This window comes from Spermophilus citellus (genome assembly GCF_964194105.1).
Source record: "Spermophilus citellus genome assembly, chromosome: 1".
In the NCBI taxonomy this organism is placed as follows: domain Eukaryota; kingdom Metazoa; phylum Chordata; class Mammalia; order Rodentia; family Sciuridae; genus Spermophilus; species Spermophilus citellus.
This window is the reverse complement of record NC_138182.1, coordinates 192,019,915-192,044,721: the sequence shown is the minus strand read 5'-3', so window position 1 is coordinate 192,044,721 and position 24,807 is coordinate 192,019,915. Positions and strand designations below refer to the sequence as shown.

Genomic DNA, 24,807 nt, shown 5'->3' with positions numbered 1-24,807 from the left:
TTCATAATTTGGCTCCACTGCCTCCTTCTCTGCTCTCAACTCTTGCTACTCTTAGCCTAATTCGACTACCCCTGGGCACACTGACTTTCATTATGTTCCTGGAATAGGCCGGACTTATTCCAATCCTAGGGCTGTTTCCGGGTCTGGGACATCTTCCCTACTATAGAGTTCATTCTAATCATTCAGGTGTCAGCTCAAATATCATCTTTTCAGTGAAATCTTTCCTCATCCAAGTGAGTACTTCTCCTCCCTGTAGCTCCTAACACTGACCCTATTTGAAACTTAATTTCTCGTTACCTATATACTGTCTTTCTCTCTCTCTAGAATGTAAATGTCATGAAGTCGGCCCACCATTGTGTCTTCTGATTTAGTACAAAGTGTGGGACATAGTAGGTGCTCCAAAATATTTTTCAATTGAGAAAACACATAGATGAATGAATGAATATAATAACATTCTGTGACAGAGGGCAGATCCTGCCAGACTCATAGGCAGACAGAAGAGTGATTTATTGTGATTGAAGAAATAAAAAATCTGGCCTGCTAAGAACTGATAGAACAAGCCAGAATGGAATGTAGGTTTGCCAGATTTTACTCTGAGCTCATAGAGTCTAGGAATCCCATGACCAACTCAGCCCTCCTGACTCCAGTTAACCCACAACCAAATTCAATACAGATAAGCAAAAAACAAAGACTTTTTTGGTTTCTATTTTATTTAGAGTGCCCCTAAAGGACCTACAAGGGCAGGTAAAGATCCCTGACAGATATGTGTCTGCTCTGTTACAACAGATTTTCTTTTTCTTCAGGTTTCCTGGAATTAAAAGAAAAAAAAATGTTGGTAGGTAACAGAAACAATGGAGACTGATGACTCATTCACCAATACATCTGAGATCTAAAATGCATTAATTTAATGTACTTTATATTACAATGCAGCAATTCTTATTTTTACAGCCCTTTTCATCCCCCTACAAAAATCTGAAAATACCAAAAAGAAAATCTTTGGAATGGTGAATAGAGAGAGCCAGGTTTCCATAATAAAGCCCACTGATACTTCAAACAGAAGGAAAAGAGCACAACCTCCCTCCCCCATTTCCTTCCCCCTTTTAAATGACTTCTTTTAGATCTAATTTTGCTTGGTTGTCACAGACTTTAACTTTTCCCCCCACAGGTTCTCTTTCCCCATTGTTATCAGCAAAAAATGTGAACATGAAGTGGGTGGGAAGTGTTTGTTGTATGTATACATCTTTGATCTTATCACAGAGAATAAAATCATGAACACCCACTGCTGACTGATTTAGGAACTAAATCAGAGATTTAAACTGAATCTTATTATTTATTTGTTTGTTTAGATTAGGTATATATGACAGCAGAATGCATTTTTTTTTTAAAAAGAGAGAGTGAGAGAGGGGAGAGAGAGAGAGAGAGAGAGAGAGAGAGAATTTTTAATATTTATTTTTTAGTTTTCGGCAGACACAACATCTTTGTTTGTATGTGGTGCTGAGGATCGAACCCGGGCCACACGCATGCCAGGCGAGCGCGCTACCGCTTGAGCCACATCCCCAGCCCAGCAGAATGCATTTTTAAAAAATATTTATTTTTTTTTGTTTTAGATGGACACAATATCTTTTTTTTTATTTTTATGTGGTGCTGAGGATTGAACCCAGTGCCTTGTGCATACCAGGCCAGCATGCTACCTCTTGAGCCACATCTCCAGCCCCATGAGAATGCATTGCAGCACAACTTTACATTTCTATGGTTCTACACAATGTAGCATCGCACCATATTTGCAGTCATACATGTACCTAGGGTAATGATGTCCATCTCATTGCACCATCTTTCCTGACCCCATGCACCCTTCCACTCCTCCCTCCCCTTCGACCCATCAAAATTCCACTATTTTTCCCATGTCTCCCCCATCATGGATCAGCATCCACTTATCAGAGAGAACATTCGGCCTCTGGGTTTTTGGGATTGGCTTACTTCACTTAGCATAATATTCTCCATCTCCATCCATTTACCTGCAAATGCCATAATTTATTTATTTTTGTGGTGCTGGGAATTGAACCCAGGGTCTTATGCATGCAAGGCAAGCACTCTCCCAACTGAGCTACATCCCCAGCCCATTTTATTATCTTTTAATGCTGAGTAATTAAACTAAATCTTGATTCCAGTCTTCGCAGGGAGGATTAATAACATGAATAAAGGACCTAAGTTTGGTTCTTTTAATTTAAATTTTAACTCACTGGTTAAAGTCAATGTTATTCTCTATTAGAAGAGGACTGTAAAGGATGCATGTGAATCTCTGTCCTGGGCCCCCTCAAATCTCCCAAAGAACTTCATCTGTCGGACTGCTTGAAGTTGTGTACAAAGACAAAATATGTAGGACATAACAATAAGGCATTCAAATTGCCTCCATTTGGGCATAATCTTGACATGAAAACTGTTTTGAATGTGGCTTTATCACAAAGTTATTTTTGTTTTATTTTCTTTTTTTAAGCCATTGACATTTTGGAGACTAAATGGGCATGGTAAAAGCTTAGTTCTGGATTCTGGCAGATCTGGGTTCCAGTACTTTACATATGCCCACTATGACCTAAGCCTGTTTTCTCACTTATAGAATGAAGAATTTAATAGTAACTATCAGGCTAGTAGAAAGGCTTGGATGAAATATGATGTTCTTAAGCACCAAGACTGCTATCCACCAAGACTTAGTAAATATGAACTATTATTTTTATTTTTAGTCATTGAGAGTATTAAAACAATTATTGTATGAGCAGATAAATTTTGATAAAAAATTTTAAGTTTACATGACTTTAGTTTGTTTTCTGCTCAGGTTTAGACTAGTTATAAGTGATTCTCAACTCTGGCTGCACATTAGACTCACTCAGAGAAGCCAGGTGAGGTGGTATAGGTCTGTAATCCCAGTGACTGAAGGCTGAAGCAGGAGAACAGCAAGTTCAAACAGCCAAAACACCTAGACAGGACTTTTCGCTTTTCTCCTGCCCATCAGAAAAGGACCGAAAAGGCAACCAAGGCCATCAGGCATCTGGATAATAACCCTTATGAATCTCACACTTTGGTTTTACCTTTTGTTTTGTTTTCATTGAATCATGCCCAAATCCAATCCCCTGGGTTCTCCCCAGGCTAAACAAGCTAAGCTAAGAGTCCCTTTGATCTTTTCTATGGGACTTTAGGACTGGAGTTGGGGTAGGTGCTCACCTTTCTGTAGGCACACCAAGAGGTAAAGATTTTCTAACTTTCTCTTTACTAGCTGCCTATATATATTTATATATTTTAATGCTGGGATTGAACCCAGGGGCACTTAAACACTGAACTACATCCCCCAGATCTTTTTATTTTTTATTTTGAAACAGGGTCTCACTAAGTTGTTTAGGGCCTCCCACCTTTGCTAAGTCCAGTCTTGAACTTGTGATTCTCCTGCCTCAGCCTCCAGAGCCTCTGTGCCACCATGCCCAGCTGCCAAGTTGGTTCTTGACTTTATCATTTTGGGATTTTAGTCATTTTGCTAGGCATTTTTTTTCTTTTGGTACTGGGGATTGAATTCAGGAGTACTCACTCTATCACTGAGCTACATCCCCAACCTATTATTATTATTATTACTATTATTATTTAATACAGGTTCTCACTAAATTGCCCAGACTAAGGATGAACTTGAACTTGAGATCCTGCCTCAACTTTCAGAATTTCTGGGGTTACAGGTATGTGCCATGGTAGCCAACAAAAAACAAAAAGAAAACGAAAAAGAAATTTAGTACTGTGGCTGGAGCCCAGGACCTTGCACATGGTAGGCAATTGCACTACCACTGAGCTACATTCCCAACCTATTCATTTTGGTTTTACATTCCTTAAGGGTTGTGGAGTACCCGAAAAGAGATAACATCTAGGAAAATGCTTTGTAAATGGTGATGCTATAAGCTATCATGATGTAGTTATTTAATAAGTCTTCAGTCACATCGACAAAAAAGCTGACTAAAACATCTAGGTTTTATACAAGTCTGGCAGAGGCTGTGTACTTGTACTGGAGCCCAAACTCAGTAAGATGTTTGTTTTTAGAGGATCATAATTTGCCCTACTATTTCTTATTTTCTAATCATAGTTTTGTTAAGTGTGTGAAAACCACAATCACTCTCATTTTTTTGTCTTGTTTTATTTTGGTACTGGGGTATGAACCCAAGAGTGCTTTGCCACTGAGCTACATCCTCCCCACTTTTAAATTTTTTTTAAATTTTGAGATAGGGTTTCACTTAATTGCTGAGGCTGACCTTGAACTTCAATCCCCCTGCCTCAGCCACCCAAATTGCTGGGATTACAGATGTGTACCACTGTGCCTGGTTCAGGTTTTTTTTTTTTTTTTTTTTTTTTAACAACATCAATAAAACAACTGGGCAAAATTGTAAAAAAAAAAAAAAAGTCCTCACAATTTAGAGAATCTTTAAAGTGATCTTTGACAGTTCATCTTTATTGACATTATTGTTTTGTGACATTTTTTACAATATTCCATAAAGTCTTACTCATTGACTTTTTGTTTTTTTCCTTATATGTATACAGTTTTAAACTTTGTGGGTGTATGTATACTCAATGTTCAGCAACCTAAAACAAACTGAAACACAAGATTTCAAGCAATCAATATACATCAGTAACCAAATCTTTTTTTTTCTATTTTTAAAAATTTGTTCTAGGGGCTGGGGATGTGGCTCAAGCGGTAGCGCGCTCGCCTGGCATGCGTGCGACCCGGGTTCGATTCTCAGCACCACATACAAACAAAGATGTTGTGTCCGCCGAGAACTAAAAAATAAAAATATTAAAAATTCTCTCTCTCTCTCTCACTTACTCTCCTCTCTCACTCTCTCTTTAAAAAAAATTGTTCTAATTAGTTATACATGACAGTAGAATGTATTTTGACATATTGTATACAAATGGAGCATAACTTCTCATTCCTCTGGCTGTACATGGTGCTGAGTCATGCTAGTAGGGTAACCATACATTCATATAGGGTAATAATGTCTGTCTCATTCTACCGTCCTTCCCATCCTCATTGCCCCACCCCTCCCCTCACTCCCCACTGCACAATTCAAATTCCTTTATTCTTCCCTATCTGCCACCCTCCCCCCCAGTTTTATAACTCTTTGGCTTCAATGATATGTGGTTTTCCTACTATATCTATAGGCATTCATTTTTTTCTACCAATCTATATATACATCCTATTTATTTGTATTTACTTTTAAATTACTGAGGAGTGAATCCAGAGCCTTGTGCATGCTAGGTACTAGTTAAGTGCTCTACCTCTGAGCTACACCCCAGCCCTCTGTAAATATTTTTAAAGTATATTTTATGTTCAAGGCACTGTGCTAAATGGAAACAGAGCTAGGAGTGGTAGTGTACTCCAGTAATCCCCACGACCCAGAAGGCTGAGACGGGATGAATCCAAATCCAAGACCAGCCCAGCAACTTAGTGAGATCCTGTATCAAAAAATTAAAAGGATTGGGGATGTAGCTCAGTGGTAAAGCACCTCTGGGTTCATTCCCTAATTCCTAAGTTAATTGATGAATTAATTATGGGAGCAGAGAAGCGAAAGAGACAAGATGATGCCCTTACAGACTCCTCCTATTGGAGGAAAGAGAAATCAGTAGACAATTCTAGACAAGAATGAGCATAATAAAGAATAGAAATGCTTGGCAACTTCTTAAGACCCTATCTCAAAATAAAAAACATAAAAGGCTGGGGATGTAGCTCAATGGTAAAGCACCCCTGTGTTCAATTTTCAGTACTGAAATTACATACTTGTGAGGTGCTGTTCTAGGTACTGGAATTATAACAGTGAACAGAAATTATCTGCCTCAATGACACATACATTCTAATGGGAGAATACAGACTATAAGTAAATATGTAAATAACCACATAATGTATTAGGTAGTAATAAATGCTACAAAGTAAAGTGAAGTAAGGAACTAAAATGGGGAGAAGGGAAGGGAAGTGGGTACTGGTGTACAAAGAGTAGTCAGGGAAAGCCTCTTGGACAAGGTGACATTTGCACATACATATGAATGTATGATAGAGGAAGCTAAGAAGACAATTGTAAGCTGAGGGAACTGGAAATGCAAAAGACCTGGGGTAGAAGAGTGCTTGATATGGACTTGAATGGAAAGATGAAAAAGAAAATCTAAAGACAAATCTGAAGTGATTGGGCAGGATCATGTTGATTTTATTCAGACAAGATGGGAAACATTGAAAGGTTTTGAAGACAGGAGTGATATATTTTAAAGGGTTCAGCTGCTTTGAGAAAAAAGCATTAAAATGAATATGTGTATACTGTTCAAACATAAATTGGCTATTTTATGTACTTATTTACTATCTTCTCTTGTCCAAAGTGAATTTTAAAAACTGAAAATATGGGGTCACAAGTGTAGCTAAGCAGTAGAATGTTGATCCTTGTCTAACATGCATGAGGCCCTGGATTTGATCCCCAGTACCACAAAAGAAAAAATAATCATGTTACCTCGTTGTTTAAAATATTTGTGGCTTCCCATTTCCCTCACAGTAAAGTCTAAAGTGTTATAAAGCTCTCTCCAGTCTTGCTTATGTTCAGCTCAGAAGTTCCTGAACCACAGAACTTCTTCTCCTGGAATGGGTCTCAGGGCCTCCAAACTTGCTTATTCCCTTGGTCTAGAATCAACTCTTTCCCTACTCATTTACCTTGTCAACATCTCCAGATCTGGCCAATTCCTTCTTTTATCCATTCAATAAATATTTATTGAGAGACTTTTTATGTGCCAAACACTAGTCTAGGCAATTAACAAAACAGACAAAAATCCTTACCCTCATGTGACTTAAAGTCTATTGGAAGCAGGTTGCAGTGGCACACGCCTGTAATCCCAGCAGTTTGGGAGGCTGAGGCAGGAAGAGCACAAGTTCAAAGCCAGCCTCTGCAACTTAGAGAGGCCTTAGGCAACTCAGTGAGACCCCTCTCTAAACAAAATACAAAAAAAAAAAAAAAAAAGGTTAGGAATGTGACACAGTGGGTAAGCGCCCCTGGGTCCCTGGGTTCAATCCATGGTAGCAAAAAAAAAAAAAAAAAAAAAAAAAAAAAAAAATTTTGTGCAAAGAAGAAAGGAAAAAAAAATCAATGAATTAAGTATATCCAACTATGTCAGAAAATGATACACACTAAGGAGAAAATAAACAAGGAATAGAGTGAGTGATAGGACCTTGAGATGGGGATTGCAATTTTAGATAGGGTAGCCAAAAGGAAGCCTCATTGAAAAGGTGACATTTTATCAAGGACCTGGAAGAGGTGAGGGAGTGACTCAGGCAGGTATTTGGAGGAAAGCATTCCAAGCAGAAAGGAAAGGCCCTAAGGCAAGTACCTGCCTGATGTGTTCCAGAAATAGTAAAGAGGCCACTGTGTCAGAGAAGTGTGTGGGGGCAAGTGAGCTCTGGAGGCCCTTATAAGGATCTTGGCTTTTACTGAGTAAAAGGAGAGCTATTGGAGGTTTTGGGTAGAGCAGGAATGACATGTTGGGATTTAAAGTTTTAACTGGTTCACTGAGGCTGTTGAATTAAGACTAGACTGAGTGAGGCAAGGGCAGAAGTAGGTAGACCAGTCAGAAATGTCCTGTGAAATTTAGGCTAAGAGGTAATGATGGCTTAACTCAGAATGGTAACAATGAAGATAATTTTTAAAAAAGAGGGCTGGGGTTGTGGCTCAGTGGTAGAGCACTTGCCTCACATGCGTGGGGCACTGGGTTTGATCCTCAGCACCATATAAATAAATAAAATACAGGTATTGTGTCTATCTACAACTAAACATTTAAAAAAGTAAAATAAAAAAAGAAAAAGGTTGATACATTCTGTGTATATTTTGAAGGAATCAGATGTAAAATGTGTGAGAGAAAGAAAATAGCCAAGGATAACTCCAAGGTTACTAAAGAATGGAGCTGCCATTTAAGGAAATAAAAACTAAAGGGTTAGGAAGTTTAGATAGAGGTATTAGGAAACTGGTTTGGACACATGGACATGTAAAGTTTGAGATGCCTTAATGCCTACTGGACATCCAACTAGAGATATCTTATAGGGAGCTGGGCATGTTAGTCTAGAATTCAGGGGAAATGTTCAGGTTGAAGATGTAAACCTGAACTTGTCAGCATATTTATAAGCAAAAGCCTAGATAAGATCATCAAATGGTGTTACAGCAGATTTAAAAAGAGGCCCAGGCACTGTAGCACATTCCTATAATCTCAGTGACTCAGAGGCCCAGGCACTGTAGCACATTCCTATAATCTCAGTGACTCAGAGGCAATGGGAGGAGCATCACAAGTTTGAGGTTAGCCTGGGCAATTTAGTGAGACCATGTCCCACCCCCTTTCTCCCCCCAAAAGTGAGTATGTAACTTAGTAGTAGAGTTTGCCTAGCATGTGTGAGGCCCTGGGTTCAATCCATAGCACAAAAACAAAAATTCAGAAATCCCTTTACACTCTTAAAAAAGTTTTAAGGATCTCAAAGGAATCTTGCTTATGCACATTTTATTTAATAATATTTATTATATAAAAAGTTAAAATGGAGCTGGGTGTTACGACCCATGCCTGTAATTCCAGTGACTCAGGAGGCTGAGACAGGAGGATGGCAAGTTCAAAGCCAGCCTTGGCAGCTTAGTGAGGCCCTATCTCAAAAATAAAAAGGGCCAGGGATATGGCTCAGCGGTTCAATCTCTGGTACCAAAACAAACAACAACAAAACAAAACAAAGCAAAACAAACTCCCAGCCAACCAAATAGAATAATAGCACACCCATTACATATTTTTATAAATAACTTGAAAAATTTTTTTTGCCATATCAGAAACTGAACCCAGTGATGCTCTACCACTGAGCTATATCTCTAGCCCTTTTAACTTTTTAATTTGATACAGGGTGTAGCTAAATTGTTCAGTCTGGCTTTGAACTTGGAGTTATGGTTTTCAGGCAATAAATAAAACCTGGCAATAAATAACATTTTTAAAAGAAAAATAACAGCCAGGTGCAGTGGCACACGCCTGTAATCCCAGAGGTTTGGGAGGCTGAGGCAGAAGGATTGCAAATTAAAAGCCAGCCTCAGTAATTTAGAGAGGCCCTAAGAAACTCAGTGAGACCCTGTCTCTAAATAAAATATAAAAAAGGGCTGGGGATATACCTCAGTAGTTCAAAGCCCCTGAGTTCAATTCTTGGTACAAAAAAAAAAAAAGAAAAAGAAAGAAAAAGAAAACATTGTTTTCTAAAACAAAAGAAAATTCAGGGTGAAGTGTTATTATTTTGCACTTTGCAAATCTCTTTAATGTCTCACTTAATATAAGAGCTTGATTCTCATATCTGCTTCCACATTCCCTGTGATGCCCTATCATACATTATGTAGGCTGTGGAACACTCTATTCTACACTCATGAGAATGGGAATGGAAAAGGCAAACGATATTTTTGTATTATTATGAAAATACCTTTTACTTCATTACTCCCTGAGAAGGTCTCAGGGGTCCCCTGAGTATACTTTGAGAACCATTACTGTAACATTTATAGTTTAGAAGGCATCATCAAAAGAGACTAAGAAGCACAGCCAATGAGGATGGAGGGAAATCACAAGAGCCTGGTGCTCTGAAGGCCCCATGAGGAAAGTGTTTTGAGGAAGACAGTGACCAATTGCTGCTGATTATATAAGACCATGAAGGAAAGAGGTTGATCATTGTGGTTGGCAACATGGAGGCCATCAGGGACCTTGATAACAGCAGCTTTGGTGGAGAGGTGGGTGCTAATACCTGCCTAGAGTATGTCACAACATGAAGGTTACTTCCTTAGGTTACTGAATCCCAGATTGGGTTTTTTTTTTTTTTTTTACCCTTACCCTACTTGTATCTCTCCCCTCTCCTCATACTTGATCTTCGTTTTTATGGTTTATCCCATGTTTATAAAGAAATTCTCTCTCTCTATTATTATTATTGGCAGTACTGGGATTGAACTCAAAGCTTTGTACATGTTAGGCAAGTGCTCTACCACTGAGTTATATCCCTAACTGCCCTCTTCCCCACTTTTTAAATTTTGAGACAGGATCATGCTGGGTTGTCCTGGTTGCTCTATGTGAAATCTTTCCTCAGCTTCCTGAGTGACCAAGCCCATCTTATCATTTCATTTTAAGTGGCCTGAAAACAGGATCAAGCCAGTTTTATTCAGGTTTTTATTTGTATCCTCATCACATAGCAGCAACCTAGGATATAATGCACAAGTTTTCCCTAGTAAGATTTTAGAGTTTCTCAGTGGGGAACTGACTCTCCTCAGATTAAGCCACACTGAATCTCTTAAAATTCTATCACCTGACCCTGTTTTTCTCAAAATAAACCCTGTACTTTCATCTTTAGGGCCCCATGCTTGCTTTAATGCTCTGCTGTTGCTGTCTTGAAATTGTTGAAAAATTTGAACCAGAGGCCTTGCAAATAAAGTAGTTAGTCCTGAGTGAAGCAATGAACATACAAAGTTATGAAGCATAATTCTTTTTTAAAATATTTATTCTGAAGTTTTAGGTGGACACAATATCTTTATTTTACATTTATGTGGTGCTGAGAATCGAACCCAGTGCCTCGTGCATGTTAGGTGAGCACCTACCTCTGAGCCACAAACCCAGCCTGAAGCATAATTCTTTAACTCTTTTTTAGTGGTGCTGGGGATTAAACCCAGGGCCTTATTCATGTGAGGCAAGCATTCTACCAACCGAGCTCTTCCCTAGCCCTTAACTCTATTTCTTGGTACTTCAAAATATTTATTGATTATTGTGTTCTGATGTAGCCAGGAAGAGGAGGGGGGGAAGCATAACCACTTCAGGAAGAGGGAACTACAGAAGCAAAGACCCTAAACTAGCAACAGAATGGGGGTAGAGCTAGACAATAATGGCCTTATCAAAGTTTATCTTTCAAAAAAAAAAAGGGGGGGATTCACTCCCTACTTCATGGTCCTATTGCCTTTTTTCAGCACTTTTCTTTCTCTTCCTCTTCTGGGGATTCAACACAAAGCACTCTAACAATGAATTACATCCCCAATTCCTTGTCAAATAAAATTTGACGCAGGATCTCACTATGTTGCTTCGAATGGGTGAACTTCCTGTCTCAGCCTCCCACCTCAGTGGCTGGGATTATAGGAGAGTGTCACTAAGCCTGGCCAATCAGCACTTTTTTTTTTCTTTTACTACCAGGGATTAACCTAGTGGCTCTTACCTACTGAGCCAAGCCACATCCCCAGCCCCTCCTCCCCTTTTTTTATACCTTTATTTTATTTATTTTTATATGGTGCTGAGGATTGAACCCAGGGCCTCACACATGCTAAGTGAGCACTCTACCACTGAGCCACAACTCCAGGCTCCCCCACTCCCAGGCTTTTTTATATTTTATTTTGAGACAGGGTCTCCCTAAATTGCTGGGGCTGCCTTTTGAATCTGTGATCCTCCTGCTTCAGCCTCCTGAGAGGCTGGAATTTCAGGTGTGGGTCACTGTGCCAGGCTCAGCATCTTTTAACAAGCACAAACCCATAGGCTTTAAATTACAGTGGGCAGTGGATTGTGGTGGTGCACACTTTTAATCCCAGTGATTCAGGAGTCTGAGGCAGGAGAACATCAAGTTTGAGGTCAGCCTCAGCAATATAGCTAGACATTGTTTCAAAAGAAAAAATAAAAAGGGCTGGGCGCAGTGGCGCATGCCTGTAATCCCAGCAGCTAGGGAGGCTGAGGCAGGAGGATGGTCAAGCTCAAAGCCAGCCTCAGCAAAAGCCAGGTGTTAAGCAACTCAGTGAGACCCTGTCTCTAAATAAAATATAAAGTAGGGCTGGGAATGTGGCTCAGTGGTTGAGTGCCCCTGAGTTCAATCCCTGTCACCTCCTCCAAAAATAAATAAATAAAAGGGCTGGGGATATAGCTCAGTACCAAAGCACCCCTGGGTTCAATCCTTATTACCTGGGGGCGGAAAAATCACAGTGGACCCATTTACCAACAGCTGTTCTTTGGGCAAAGGGAGATTTGAGTAGAGGGTAAACTCTAAAACCCTGCTCAGCGCTCAGTGCAAAGACAGCTATGGATATTGTTATCTTGCATTAATTTGGATATAAAAGCCAATATTAAAATCGGTCTTATGTATCATTCCTTGATACAAGAGAAACACCATTAGGTCTTTTTTTTTTATACCAGGCTGATAGTGAGTCCCTAAGGTATATACGTATACACATATATATTTATTTGTCTTGTTTTGTTTTTAAGTATTCACCAATATGTTAAAGAAGGGTGTCAATAAAATTCCTTAAGTGATCAGAAGGATAGGGATGGAAGTCAGGTCCCTCAAATATGTTTATGTGTGTGGAAGAAGGTGACAATCCCAGGAGGGGATTCTGCTGCGGTGGGCCTCCTGTCTTGGATCAGGAGGGCTTTAGGAATAGGGAAAGGTTAGGTGATTTTTTGGTTGCTTTCTCCTTTTTCTTTTTGGTGGTTCTGGGGATTGAACCCAGGGACTCTCTACCACTGAGCTACTTCCCCAGACTATTTTATTTTTTAATTTTATGAGAGGGTTTCGCTAATTTGCTCAGGTTGGACGTGATTCTCCTGCCTCAGCCTTCCAAGTAGCTGGGATTACAAGCCTGTGCCACAGTGCAGGCTCAACCTCACTATCGGAGAGTCGATTTCTAGTTTCATTCCACCTCAAACTGTGGGTCTTTTACTTAGCCACAAACCGCCCCACCCCCTTTTTTAAGCCAGAGAGTCGGCTTAGAGCACTTTTCTGAGAGCCTAGTACTCGGGGACACCTGTGACACTCCCCCAGGAGTGTGCCCAGGACTACGCCAAGCCGCACTTCAGCCACTGGGCGGGGGCGGGGTCTAGCAGGGCTGCGCCCGGAGATTCACCTGTGCGTCGAGAGTTGACTCACCTGCCCTTCCCCAGCCCTCCCCCGCCAGCGAGCTGTTCCAGGAGTCACCGCTCCTCCTCCCGCTCGGGGGTCACTGTCGGTCTGAGCGCCCACTAAATTCCCGAGATAAGTAATTCTAGGGACAGGGGCGAAAAGATAAAGGTCCTCCGCGGGTCCGGGCCTGCAGTATGAGCTCTTCCCCTCGGCGCGGGCCGCGAGAGGCCAGGAAAAGCGGGCGGGGCAGCAGGGGGAGGCGCCGGGAAGAGCGTGCCGGAGGGAGGTGCCGGGAAGGGCGGGCGGGGCCCGGGCCGCGGGCGGGGGGCGGGTGCGCCGGGCGGCCCATTTCCTCCTCTGAGCCGGACAGGAGGTAGACAAAGCGGCGGCCGTCGGCTTCGCGCCTCTGGACTCCTGCTATCGTCCCGTTCGACGCAGGTAACTCTTCGCACCCGCTTTTGCGCGGACGTGAGTTCCCATCTGGGCAAGGGGCCCTTCAGGCCGGGACGCCTGAAGCCGGGCCTTGTGGTGGGCTGGCGGAGCGCAGTCTTTTGGACGACGCTGTCCGGGATTGGGCTCCTGGCGGGTAGGGTCCGGCGTCCTGCGGGCGGCCGCTTCCCGGCGGCCTGGGCACTGTGCGTGCGGGGCCCGAGCTTTCCAGTGGTCGGGAAGTTGAGGGGCAGCGGCGGCTGGAGAAGAGACGCCGCTGGCCCGGCGCGGCGGCGGCACTTCTTGGAAAAGTTTCTCCTGTTTTCTAAACTTTGTTCCCGGGGCCTTGGCGCGTGCGCGGGTTCTTGTGGTGCGCCCCCAGCCGCCTTTCCTCTGGTGGCGCGTCCGCGCCTTGTCCCTGTGCGGGTGTGTTCCAGCAGTTGAGTTTTCCAGGGAAGTGATTGTTGTCTGGTTTTGTGTCTGCTGCTCCCCTCCCCCTCCTGGCCACGGAAACTTCCCAGTGCGCTGGACGCGACGTTGCCAGGACCCGAATTCCGGCCTGGGCGAATTTGAAAGTCGAAGTTCTCCCTTTCTCTGACAGTCTCGTTGGTAAGGTGCGCCACACCCGTATGGACTTTGGCGTGTACATATCAACCTTTACTTTGAAAGTACTCAGTCGCCTTGTTCTACCTAATTGGATGTATTTCACTCAGTCTTAGTTTTTAGAAATGGCATTAGAGAATTTGTTTTTTTGACTTTTGAAGGTGTGTGTGTGTGTATGTGTGTGTGTGTGTGTGTGTGTGTGTGTGCGCGCGCGCGCGCGCGCGCTGGGGTGGAGGTGGGGAAGGAGGGAAACAGGAGAAAACTGGTCAGGAAGGATGTTGACTGACTGTTTAAGCTTGGCTTGGCAGCTGTGGCTTCCCAATACTGCAGGCAGCGGTTGTCTCCAATCCCGGATTGGAACCCTGTTGTGTCCTCCTGAGTCTTTGTAACATTCGGGGGTGTGTTTTGTACGGAATTTATAATAACTTAGAAAATAAGGAAAGATATGTTAGGTTTCCCAGTAAATTTAAAACTACTTCATATTTAGGATGAAGGAAATGCTGGCGGTTTGATGAAAGGATACTTTGTACTTAGAAGTGATTTTTTAAAGGTCATCCAGGCGGTTTTAAGAAACAGGATTTGTAAAGAGTGGAGGAATCATCCATTGTCTCTGCTCAATTATTTACCTTCTTGAATTTTTGTAAGTTAATTTTTTTCCCTTTTTTTTTTTTTTGGGCGGGGGGAGCACACATGGTCTTTGCCCTTAAAGGGCTCACAGCATATTGGAAGAGGCACACACACAGATGTAACAGACTGCTCTAAAGCCATAGCAATACTGATAAGAAACTATAATGTGTGGGTCTAATTTTATGTAGTACTGACAACAGAAGAAACTTGTGGAAGCTCAACAGAGAGCTGATGAGTTTATTTTGATGTCTGGAAAGGCAGATTTTGGGAGGTGGTGTATTTGAACCAGACAGAACTTGAGTTTTAAAACTTTATATGAAGGGAGAAAGTCATGAGATGCATAAAAGGGCGTGGGGTATTGTGATATCACTTTCCAGGTTTTTCCTTTACTTTTGGCTATTCTTTCCTCCCTCCCCCATGTAAATTCTATCCAGAATACCTTTGGTCTTCCACACCATTGATGTGGCATCACCTTCACTTTCATTAGTTAACATCTCATTTTACATACTGACTTAGAGATCAGGGGTGCCCTCTTCCCCCTAGTTGAAAATCACTGCTCTCTGCAGTCTCTCATTAACCTTAAGTACTAATATCCAACTGTCCATTTTGAATACAGATGTCTCCTCCTCCTCATCCATGTAGTCATCTAAGTCCCAGGGAACTCTTTGAATGTCCTACATGCTTTTCAAACTCAGCACGTCTAAAATGAGACTCTGTTCTCTTCAGGAGGCATAAACCAGATGTGGAGATTCAGAGTAACTGTCAGGGTCTTGGAATTTTTTTGAGAAAGTATCATTAGTGTAAGACATGGCAGCCCTGTGTTTTGGGGGTGGTGATGGTGTGTGTGTTGGTGAAGATCTAGACAGGAATAGGATCCTCTGCAGGTGTAAAGGGAGAGACTTAATGTGTTTGGAGGCCTTGAGACTTGTAGCCTAGGACTCTTGGGATAGATAGAAGGTTTCACATGAGATAGCCAGGAAAGAGAGAGGTCAGGCCAAAGAGGGACATATGTTTATTTTATTTTATTTTTTGGTACCAGAGACTGAACCCAGGGGCACTTAACCACTGAACCACATCCCAGCTCTTTTTAATTTTTTTATTTTTGAGTCAGGGTCTCACAAAGTTGCTTAGGGCCTTTGCTAAGTTGCTGAGATGGCCTCCAACTTGGAATCATCCTGCCTCAGCCTCCCAAGTCCCTGAAATTATAGGCATGTGCCACCACCTCTGGCCCATATGTGGATTTTATTCTAAATCTATTAAGAACCATTGTAGGGAGTTTTGTGATCTAATAACCATTTTAACTTCTGTTGATGCTTAGAGAAGACTTATTTGTATGCATGGGGAATCAGGTAGTTGAGCTAGGAACTTAGATGGCAGGGAATAAAGATGGTAGGGATAAAGGAGCAGTATTTTGGAGGAATGAAAGAGGATTTAAGTATGGATTGGATGGCTAGGTTTCTTTGTAACATTGTTTCTTCTGTGATACAAGTTTTGTATGTTACCCCTAACCCCCCCCCCATGAGCTCTTAATTAGTGTCTAGTTTTAGTTCTTTCATTTTTGTTGTTTATTGCTAACATTTTAAGGAAAACTTTAATTGTGCTGTACCTTTTTTTAAAAAATTATTTATTGTTGTAGATGGACACAACACCTTAATTATTTTTATGTGGTGCTGAGGATTGAACCCATAGCCTCACAATCTTCCCCTGAGCCACAACCCCAGTCTTGTGCTGTACCTTATTAATGTCCCAGTTTGCCTTTCCTGCTAGAAAGTGAGCCTCATAAGCTCCCTGAAGGCAGGAACGGATAGCCTCAGTTGTTGGGGTGGCACTTGGCAAGGAGAGAAGATTAGATTCTTGTTGAAAAAAGGAGAACCAGATATGGCGGCCCATACCTGTAACTCCAGTGATTTGGGACATTGAAGCAGGAGGATGGCAAGTTTGAGGTCAGCCTCAGCAACTTAGTAAGACTCTTTTTCAGTATAAAAAATAAAAAAGGCTAGGGATGCAGCTTAGCGTGAAAGCATGGGTTCAATCCCCAGTACCAAAAACAAAACAGAAACAGAGGTCTTTTATTTTAGGGTTTAACTCCTAGGAGAACACTAGTAAGTGAGGAAACTGATTGTGGAGGGCCTGGAATATCAAATTGCTATTTTCTGTAAATTGAAAATCATCTCCAGTTCTGTTTTTCTTTCTTTCCTTCCACCCAGATATAATCTTTGATGAAATCATCTCTCTACAGTGTCCAATTTACATATCTTCCTTTTCTGTTCTTTGCTTACCCTATTTATTTTCGAATACTGGGGATTGAAGCCAGGGGTGCTTTACCACCGAGCTAGACCTCTAGCCCGTTTTACAATTTTTTTTTTTTTCTTGTGGGGGTCTGTTTACTGGGGATTAAACTCAGGGGCACTTGACCACTGAGCCACATCCCCAGCCCTATTTTGTATTTTATTTAGAGACAGGATCTCACTAAGTTGCTTAATGCCTTTCTTTTGCTGAGGCTGTCTTTGAGCTCTTGATCCTTCTGTCTCAGCCTCCTGAGCTGCTGATTTTACAGGTGTTTACCACTGGGCCTAATTGTTGACTTTTTTTTTTTTAAAAGAGAAAGTGAGAGGAGAGAGAGAGAGAGAGAGAGGGAGAGAATTTTCAATATTTATTTTTTAGCTTTCGGTGGACACAACATCTTTGTTTGTATGTGGTGCTGAGGATCGAACCCGGGCCGCACGCATGCCAGGCGAGCGTGCTACCGCTTGAGCCACATCCCCAGCCCCTAATTGTTGACTTTTTAAAAAAGATTTTTTTTTTTTTAAGTTGTTGATGGACCTGTATTTTATTGATTTATATGTGGTGCTGAGAATCAAATCCAGTGCCTCACACATGCTAGGCAAGCACTCTGCCACTGAGCTACAACCCCAGCCTGTTGTTTGACTTTGATACTGGGTCTCACTTAGTTGCTAAGACTTGACCTTGAACTTTCCCTCTTCCCTCTTTCCCCAGTGGTGGTGATTGAGCATGCAAGGTATGCAGTCTATTACTGAACTAAACCCCCTGATCCAAACTTTTGATCCTCCTTTTTCAGCCTCCCAAGTATCTAGGATAATAGAAGGCAAGAGCTACTGTGCCCCGCTCTAAATTCTATTCCCTTTCCCGCTTTTTTTTGATGGTGCTGGGGTGGGGATTGAATCTGGGGATACTTTACCATTGAGCTACATCTTAGCCCTTTTTCTACACCTATTTTCTTTGTTTTTTGAGAACATGTCTTGGGGTCCCAATATGTTATCCAGGCTGGCCTTGAACTCCTAGGCTCTAGGGATTCACCTGTCTTCCAAACAGCTGGGACTACAAGCATGTACCACCACACCCAGCTTAACATGCTTTTTCCATTTCTTTTCTTTTTGTACTAGAGATTGAACCCAGGGGTGCTTAACCACTGAGCTACATTCCTAGCCCTTTTTATTTTGAGACAGCGCATCAATCACTAAGCTGCTGAGGCTGGCCTTCAACTTGCCATCCTCTTTCCTCAGTCTCCTGAGTTGCTGGGATTACAGGCATGTGCCACTGCACCCTGCAAACATGCATTTTGCATGGAAACTTTGATCACTGTCACTGAAAATAATTTTTATCTAAAATCCTAAAACTTGCACCTGACACATGACATTCTCACTATCCTTTGTGTGTGTGTGTGTGTGGGGCAAATCATATGTAACAAAATAAACCACTTATACTCTTAAAGTGTATGCTTCAGTGGCATTAAGTCCATTCACATTAAACAATAACTTCCCATTCCCAACTGTCATCCTGTTTTTTATTTATTTTTTAATCTGTCTGCCTGTTTGTCTTCTTTCCTGTGTTGGGCCTCCCATATTCTAGCAAGTGCTCTACCCCTGAGCTATATATATCCCCAACCCTTGTATGTATGCATGCATGTATGTATGTATTTATTTTTGTGACTGGTTTTAACATTGTCATAAAGGTTTATTCATTTTGTAACATGTTTCAGAATTCCCTCCTTTCCCCCTTTAAAAAAATTCTTTTTTGATAGCTGAGGAGTGAATCCAGGGCCTAGCCCATACTAGGCAAGTGCTTTACTACTGAACTACATCCTACATTCCCCTTGACCTTTTAAATTTTTCACCTTGAGAGAGGGTCTGGCTAAATTGCCCAGCCTGTCCTTGAACCTTTGCCTTAGCCTCCTCAGATTACATGTGTCTGCCACCACACCTGGTACTTTCCTTCCTTTTAAAGTCTGAATAACAATATTCCATTATCCATTCATCTGTTGACAGACATTTGGGTTATTTCTACCTTTCAGCTGTTGTGAATAATACAGCTATGAATGTATGGGTACACAAATACCTGTTTGAGTTTCTACTTTTAGTTTTTTGAGGAATATATCCAGAAGTGGAATTGCTAGATCATGTGGTAATTCTGTGTTTAACACCTCCCCCCCCCACACACACACACCCTCACTGGAGATTAAATCAAGGGGCACACTATCACTGAACTACATCTCCAGACCTTTACTTTTGTTTGAGTCAGGGTCTCATTAAGTTGCTAGCTTTGAATTTGCAATTTCAAATAGCTGGGATTATAGGCATAGGCCACCTCTGCCAGGCCTGTGTTTTTGAAGAACCACCAGAGTGTTTTCTATAGCTGTTGAGTTGTTTTGGATTAGCACCAGTAGTGCATCAGGGATTCCAGTTTTTCTACTTCCTCACCAACACTTATTTATGTTGTTGTGTGTGTGTGTTTTTAAATATTGACTTTTTTTTAGTTTTTAGGTGGACACAATATCTTTATATTATGTGGTGCTGAGGATCGAACCCAGTGCCTCATGCATATTAGGCGAGCACCCTACCACTGAGCCACAACCCCAGACCCCCCCTTTTTTTTTTTTTTGGATAATAGCCATTGTGATGAATTGAGGCTGTTTGTCTCATTGTGGTTTTTATTTGTAATTCCTTAATAATGAGTGAGCATCTTTTCATGTAATTATTGGCCTTTTGTATATACATTTGGAGAAATTTCTATTTAGCACCCCCCACCCCCACCCCTCATAGTGGGGATTGAACACAGGGGCATTCTATCCCTGAGTTATATCCTCAGCCCTTTTTAATTTGAGACAAGGTCTGTCTAAATTGCTGATGCTTAGTATTTGTCCAGCCTAGAACTTGAGATCTTCCTGCCTCAGTCTCATGATTAGCTGGGATTACAGGTGTGTGCCACCATGTCTGGTTAAACCATCCATTTTTAAGTTAAAAAACTGTTTTTTGAAGTGCCAGGAACCCAGGGTCTTGGGCATATCAAGAGTTCTTAATGTATTCTGGATGGTAGTGCTTTATCAAATATATATGATTTGCCTTTTCATTCTGTTGATGGTGTCCTTTGTTGCACAAGTTTTTATTTATTTACTTTTATTTATTTATTTATTTTTGATGGTGGTACTGGGAGTGGAACCCAGGGATACTCTACCACTGAGTTATACCCACAGCACTTTTAATTTATGTATTTTAAAATATTGGGACAGGGGGCTGGAGTTGTGGCTCAGTGGTAGAGCACTTGCCTGGCATGTGTGAGGCCCTGGATTTGATCTTCAGCACCGAATATAAATTAAAAAAAAATAAAAGATCCATTTACAGCTAAAAAATATTAAAAAAAAATATTGGGACAAGATCTCACTAAGTTGGTGAAGCTGGCCTTGAATTTGAGTTTGAGATCTTTTTACCTCAGCCTTGAGAATAGCTGGGATTATAGGCATGTTGTGCCATGACTCTTGGCAATAGTTTTTTTATTTTTTTGGTACCAGGGATTGAATCCAGGGACTCTTAACCATTACTGAGTTGCCCTTGAGCCCTGCTAAGTTGCTGAGGCTGGCTTTAAACTCATGATCTTCCTGCCTCAGCCTCCCAAGATGCTGGGATTACAGGTGTGTGCCACTGCATCTGGCTAATAATAGTTTTTAGTTTTATTTACTTATGGTGCTGGGGATCAGACTTAGGGCTTCATGTATACTAGGCAAGCATACTACCACTGAGCTACATGCCCAGTCCAATAGTTTTTACTTCATTTATTTATTTATTTACTTATTCATTTTTGGTACCGGGGATTGAACTCAGGGGCATTCGACTATTGAGCCATATTGCCAGCCCTATTTTGTATTTTATTTAGAGACAGGGTCTCACTGAGTAGCTTAGAGCCTCACTTTTTCGGAGGCTGGCTTTGAACTCGAGATCCTCCTGCCTCAGCCTCCCGAGCTGCTGGGATTACAGGCGTGCGCCACTGTTCCCGGCTACCCAATAGTTTTTTATTTTTGATTCAGTACAATTTTTGTTGTTGTTACTGTTGTATTTTTGATGGTTTTTTTTTTTTTTTTTTTACTATTTTCCTTCCTAGTCAACGTAGGTAGTTTCTCAAAATAGTTTGGAAATGAGATCAGTGTTAGAAACTTAGCTGTGACATTGACTTTCTTTATACATTTGAACTAGTTACTTAACTTCTCTGGCCCTGAGATTCTCACTATAAATGTGAAATTAGCAAGTATCTTGCTCGCTTTCTGTGGAAGTTAAGTGTGTTTGTGTATGTAAAGTGCCTTTCACAGTGACTGACACAGGATAGGCATTGATGGTTTTTGTTGTTATTGTTGTTGTAATTGTCATCAATTGATGTTATTATTATCATCATCATTATTATTATTCAGCTTTCACTTCTATCTTGATAATTTTCAAGTTTATCAGTGGAATCTTTATCCCTTTACTAAGCTCCATTCTCAAATTTCCAAATATTTGCATGACATTACTACATAAAAGTATCAACATCGCCAAACCAAACTCATTACCCTAGACGGCTGGCTACATGTCAGAAACAAATTGAGCAAAATAAAAATTTTAAATAATTTTCTCAAATTATCTAAAATCTTATCTGCATCAACATCTTCTAGCTACAAAGTAAAAGTTTTATTTGATTCTCTTCTTCTTAACACTCCTCACACACTCAGATTCTATTCTGAATTTCTACAAACACTACTTAGCTCTGGCCTTCATGGTGTTTTGCCTGAACTGTTGCAATAGCTTCCTAGCTAATTTGCATATTCTACCTTCTCACCTCTCAAAAGCATCTTTGTATTTCAAACAGACTTATCTCCATAAAATACAGTCTGGATGTTATTATTTTCCCCACTCACACTTTTGATGGTTCTATCCTATCTAAAGGAGAATATTTAATCTCTTGTGATAGCAATTAAGGATTTTAAATGGCCCCAAATTAAGTTTTTATTACATTTCATAACCCACCTTGGCACAAGCTATAAAGATGCCTCTTGCCAATAATCAAAATTTGATCCATTTCTAGACTTTATCATGCATCAAAATCCACCTTGAGGACTTATTAAATCAGACCACTGATGCTCCCCAAGATTCTGATTCAGTAGGTCTGAGGTAGGTCTTGATCATTTTCATTGCAAATAATATCCTATGTAATGCTGTTATAGCTGGTCCTTGGACTACATTTGAATAACACTGGTTTAGAACATCCTTCCTCATCCATCTCTTTTATTTATTTATTTATTTTTATTTTATTTTATTTTTTTAATTGGTTGTTCAAAACATTACAAAGCTCTTGACATATCATATTTCATACATTAGATTCAAGTGGGTTATGAACTCCCATTTTTACCCAAAATACAGATTGCAGAATCACATCGGTTACACATCCACATTTTTACATAATGCCATATTAGTAACTGTTGTATTCTGCTACCTTTCCTATCCTCTACTATCCCCCCTCCCCTCCCCTCCCATCTTCTCTCTCTACCCCATCTACTGTAATTCATTTCTCTCCTTGTTTTTTTTCCCATTCCCCTCACAACCTCTTATATGTAATTTTGTATAACAATGAGGGTCTCCTTCCATTTCCATGCAATTTCCCTTTTCTCTCCCTTTCCCTCCCACCTCCTGTCTCTGTTTAATGTTAATCTTTTCCTCCTGCTCTTCCTCCCTGCTCTGCTCTTAGTTGCTCTCATTATATCAAAGAAGACATTTGGCATTTGTTTTTTAGGGATTGGCTAGCTTCACTTAGCATAATCTGCTCTAGTGCCATCCATTTCCCTGCAAATTCCATGATTTTGTCATTTTTTAGTGCTGCGTAGTATTTTTGATGTTATATCTAAGAAAACATTGTCAAATTTAGTGTCATGAAATTTTTTCCTATAGCTTCTTCTACCGCTAAACTGTGGATACCTTGAAAGTAGATATTATATTACTATTCCATCCACTTTTCCTCCTACACAGTAAGCACATGGTGAACAAGGAAATACATTTTAAAATGTATTCTTAGGTTATGGTAAACAGTAGATTTATGGGGTGGGGTGTTTTTATTGCTAATTGTTATCAATTATGTGTCTATTTGATGAATTATGATTATGACATGCTCTTAGGAGTTTTCAGTATGATGAGTTGCAGCCCTGGAGTTTGAACGTGGTCATTTGTTTAATGAATAAGTTGATTTATAAAGGATATTTACTTATTATTATTTTTTTAAGAGAGTGAGGGGGGCGGAGAGAGAGAGAGAGAATTTAATATTTTATTTTTAGTTTTCGGCGGACACAACATCTTGGTTTGTATGTGGTGCTGAGGATCGAACCTGGGCCGCACGCATGCCAGGCGAGCGCACTACTGCTTGAGCCACATCCCCAGCCCTACTTAAACTTATAATATTATAAAATTATGTTCTCTCTATTATGGAGTGCTGAACAGGGCAAGTTCTTTTTTCTTCTTTTGGTACTAGGGGCTTGAATGCAGGGTGCCCTACTATTGAGCTATAGCCCCAGTTCTTTTTTCTTTCTTTCTTTTCTTTTCTTTTTCTTTCTTTCTTTCTTTTTTTTTTTTTAATTTTCCCTATTCCCCAACACAAAAAGTCTCACTCCAATCCTTTGTAATCTTTGAGACAGGGTCTCACAAGTTACTTAGGGTCTCACTAAGTTGCCCATACTGGCCTCAAATTTGAGATCCTCCTGTGGGGAAAAAAGGTACATTCACACATTGCTGGTGGGACTGCAAATTGGTGCAACCTCTATGGAAAGCAGTATGGAGATTCCTCAGAAAACTTGAAATGGAACCACCAGTTGACCCAGTCATCCCACTCGTAGATACCCAAAGGACTTACAATCAGCATACTATAGTGATGGCAGACACATCAATATTTATAGCAGGTCAGTTCACAATAGCTAAACTATGAAACCAACCTAGGTGCCCTTCTACAGATGAATGGATAAAGAAACTGTGATATATACATATATACACAATGGAATATTACTCAGCCTTAAAGAAGAATGAAATTATGGTATTTTGCCAGTAAGTGCATAGAACTGGAGAATATTATGCTAAGCGAAATAACCAATCCCAAAGAACTAAAGGCTAAATGTTGGCCAGTAGTTGTGGTACACACGTATAATCCAGCAGCTCAGGAGGCCAAGGCAGGAGGATCGCAAGTTCAAAGCCAGACTCAGCAATTTAGCGAGGCTCTAAGCAACTCAGTGAGACCCTGTCTGTAAATAAACTACAAAAAAGAGCTGGAGATGTTGTTCAGTGGTTAAGTGCCCCTGGGTTCAATCCCCTCTACAAAAAAAAAAAAAAAAAGAAAAAAAGACCAAATGTTTTCTCTGCTATGTGGATGCTAATTCACAATAAGGGGATGAGGAAGAATAGAGGTATTTTGGGAGGGGAGGGGGTATGGGAGTAGGAATAATAGGAGTAGTAGTAAAATGAATCGGACATTATTATCCTATGTATATATTTGATTACATGACCTGTGGACGCATTTAGTGTGTTGTGAAGAATAGGAGCCTTTGCCCTTTATGGCAGACTCCATCCATGCCTTCTTTCCAAGCAAAGATTCATCGTTACTATTCATTCACAGTGTGTGTTGAATATTTTATTATATTAAATATTTCATTATTAATTCAGACTCTTAATCATAGTTTATGAACTATGATGGTGTCGCAAATAAGCCATAGGCTTAATGGGAGAGGTAAGAATCAGTGTTTTTGGCATTTTCTCTTTCTGGGGATTTCTAAATTGGCAAAGTTTTCCTATAATTACCTGTTATTTTCTTATATCCTTGGACCTGGAGTCATCTTGTTCTCAGAAAAGCTTTGGACTGACTTTGAAATGTATTTTTAGAAACCTGTCATTTGCAGAGAAGTGGCAAAGTGAAATGTGAGCTTGATCCCTTGGGAGAGGGGGAAA

The 24,807-nt window shown here is 40.7% G+C and overlaps 1 protein-coding gene and 1 long non-coding RNA gene across 4 annotated transcripts in view; one reads left to right on the top strand and one right to left on the bottom strand.

The window, feature by feature from the left end:
- Positions 1-695: 695 nt before the first annotated feature.
- Positions 696-13,072, bottom strand: LOC308657716. Its single transcript, XR_014024041.1, has 3 exons — positions 12,935-13,072; positions 6,836-6,985; positions 696-808 (listed from the first exon to the last, which is right to left on the bottom strand). It is a non-coding gene; the product is annotated as an uncharacterized lncRNA (long non-coding RNA).
- Positions 13,073-13,193: 121 nt separating this feature from the next.
- CTNNA1 (catenin alpha 1) overlaps positions 13,194-24,807 on the top strand; it is a 175,488-nt gene continuing 163,874 nt past the window's right edge. The window contains exons 1-2 of one of the 3 annotated variants that reach the window (XM_081309445.1): positions 13,199-13,345; positions 13,858-13,945. The gene's annotated coding sequence lies outside the window, so the exon portion shown is untranslated. Of the gene's footprint in view, positions 13,346-13,857; positions 13,951-24,807 lie in introns of all 3 variants that reach the window. The other 2 variants (XM_081309446.1, XM_081309444.1) reach the window with 2 other exon arrangements.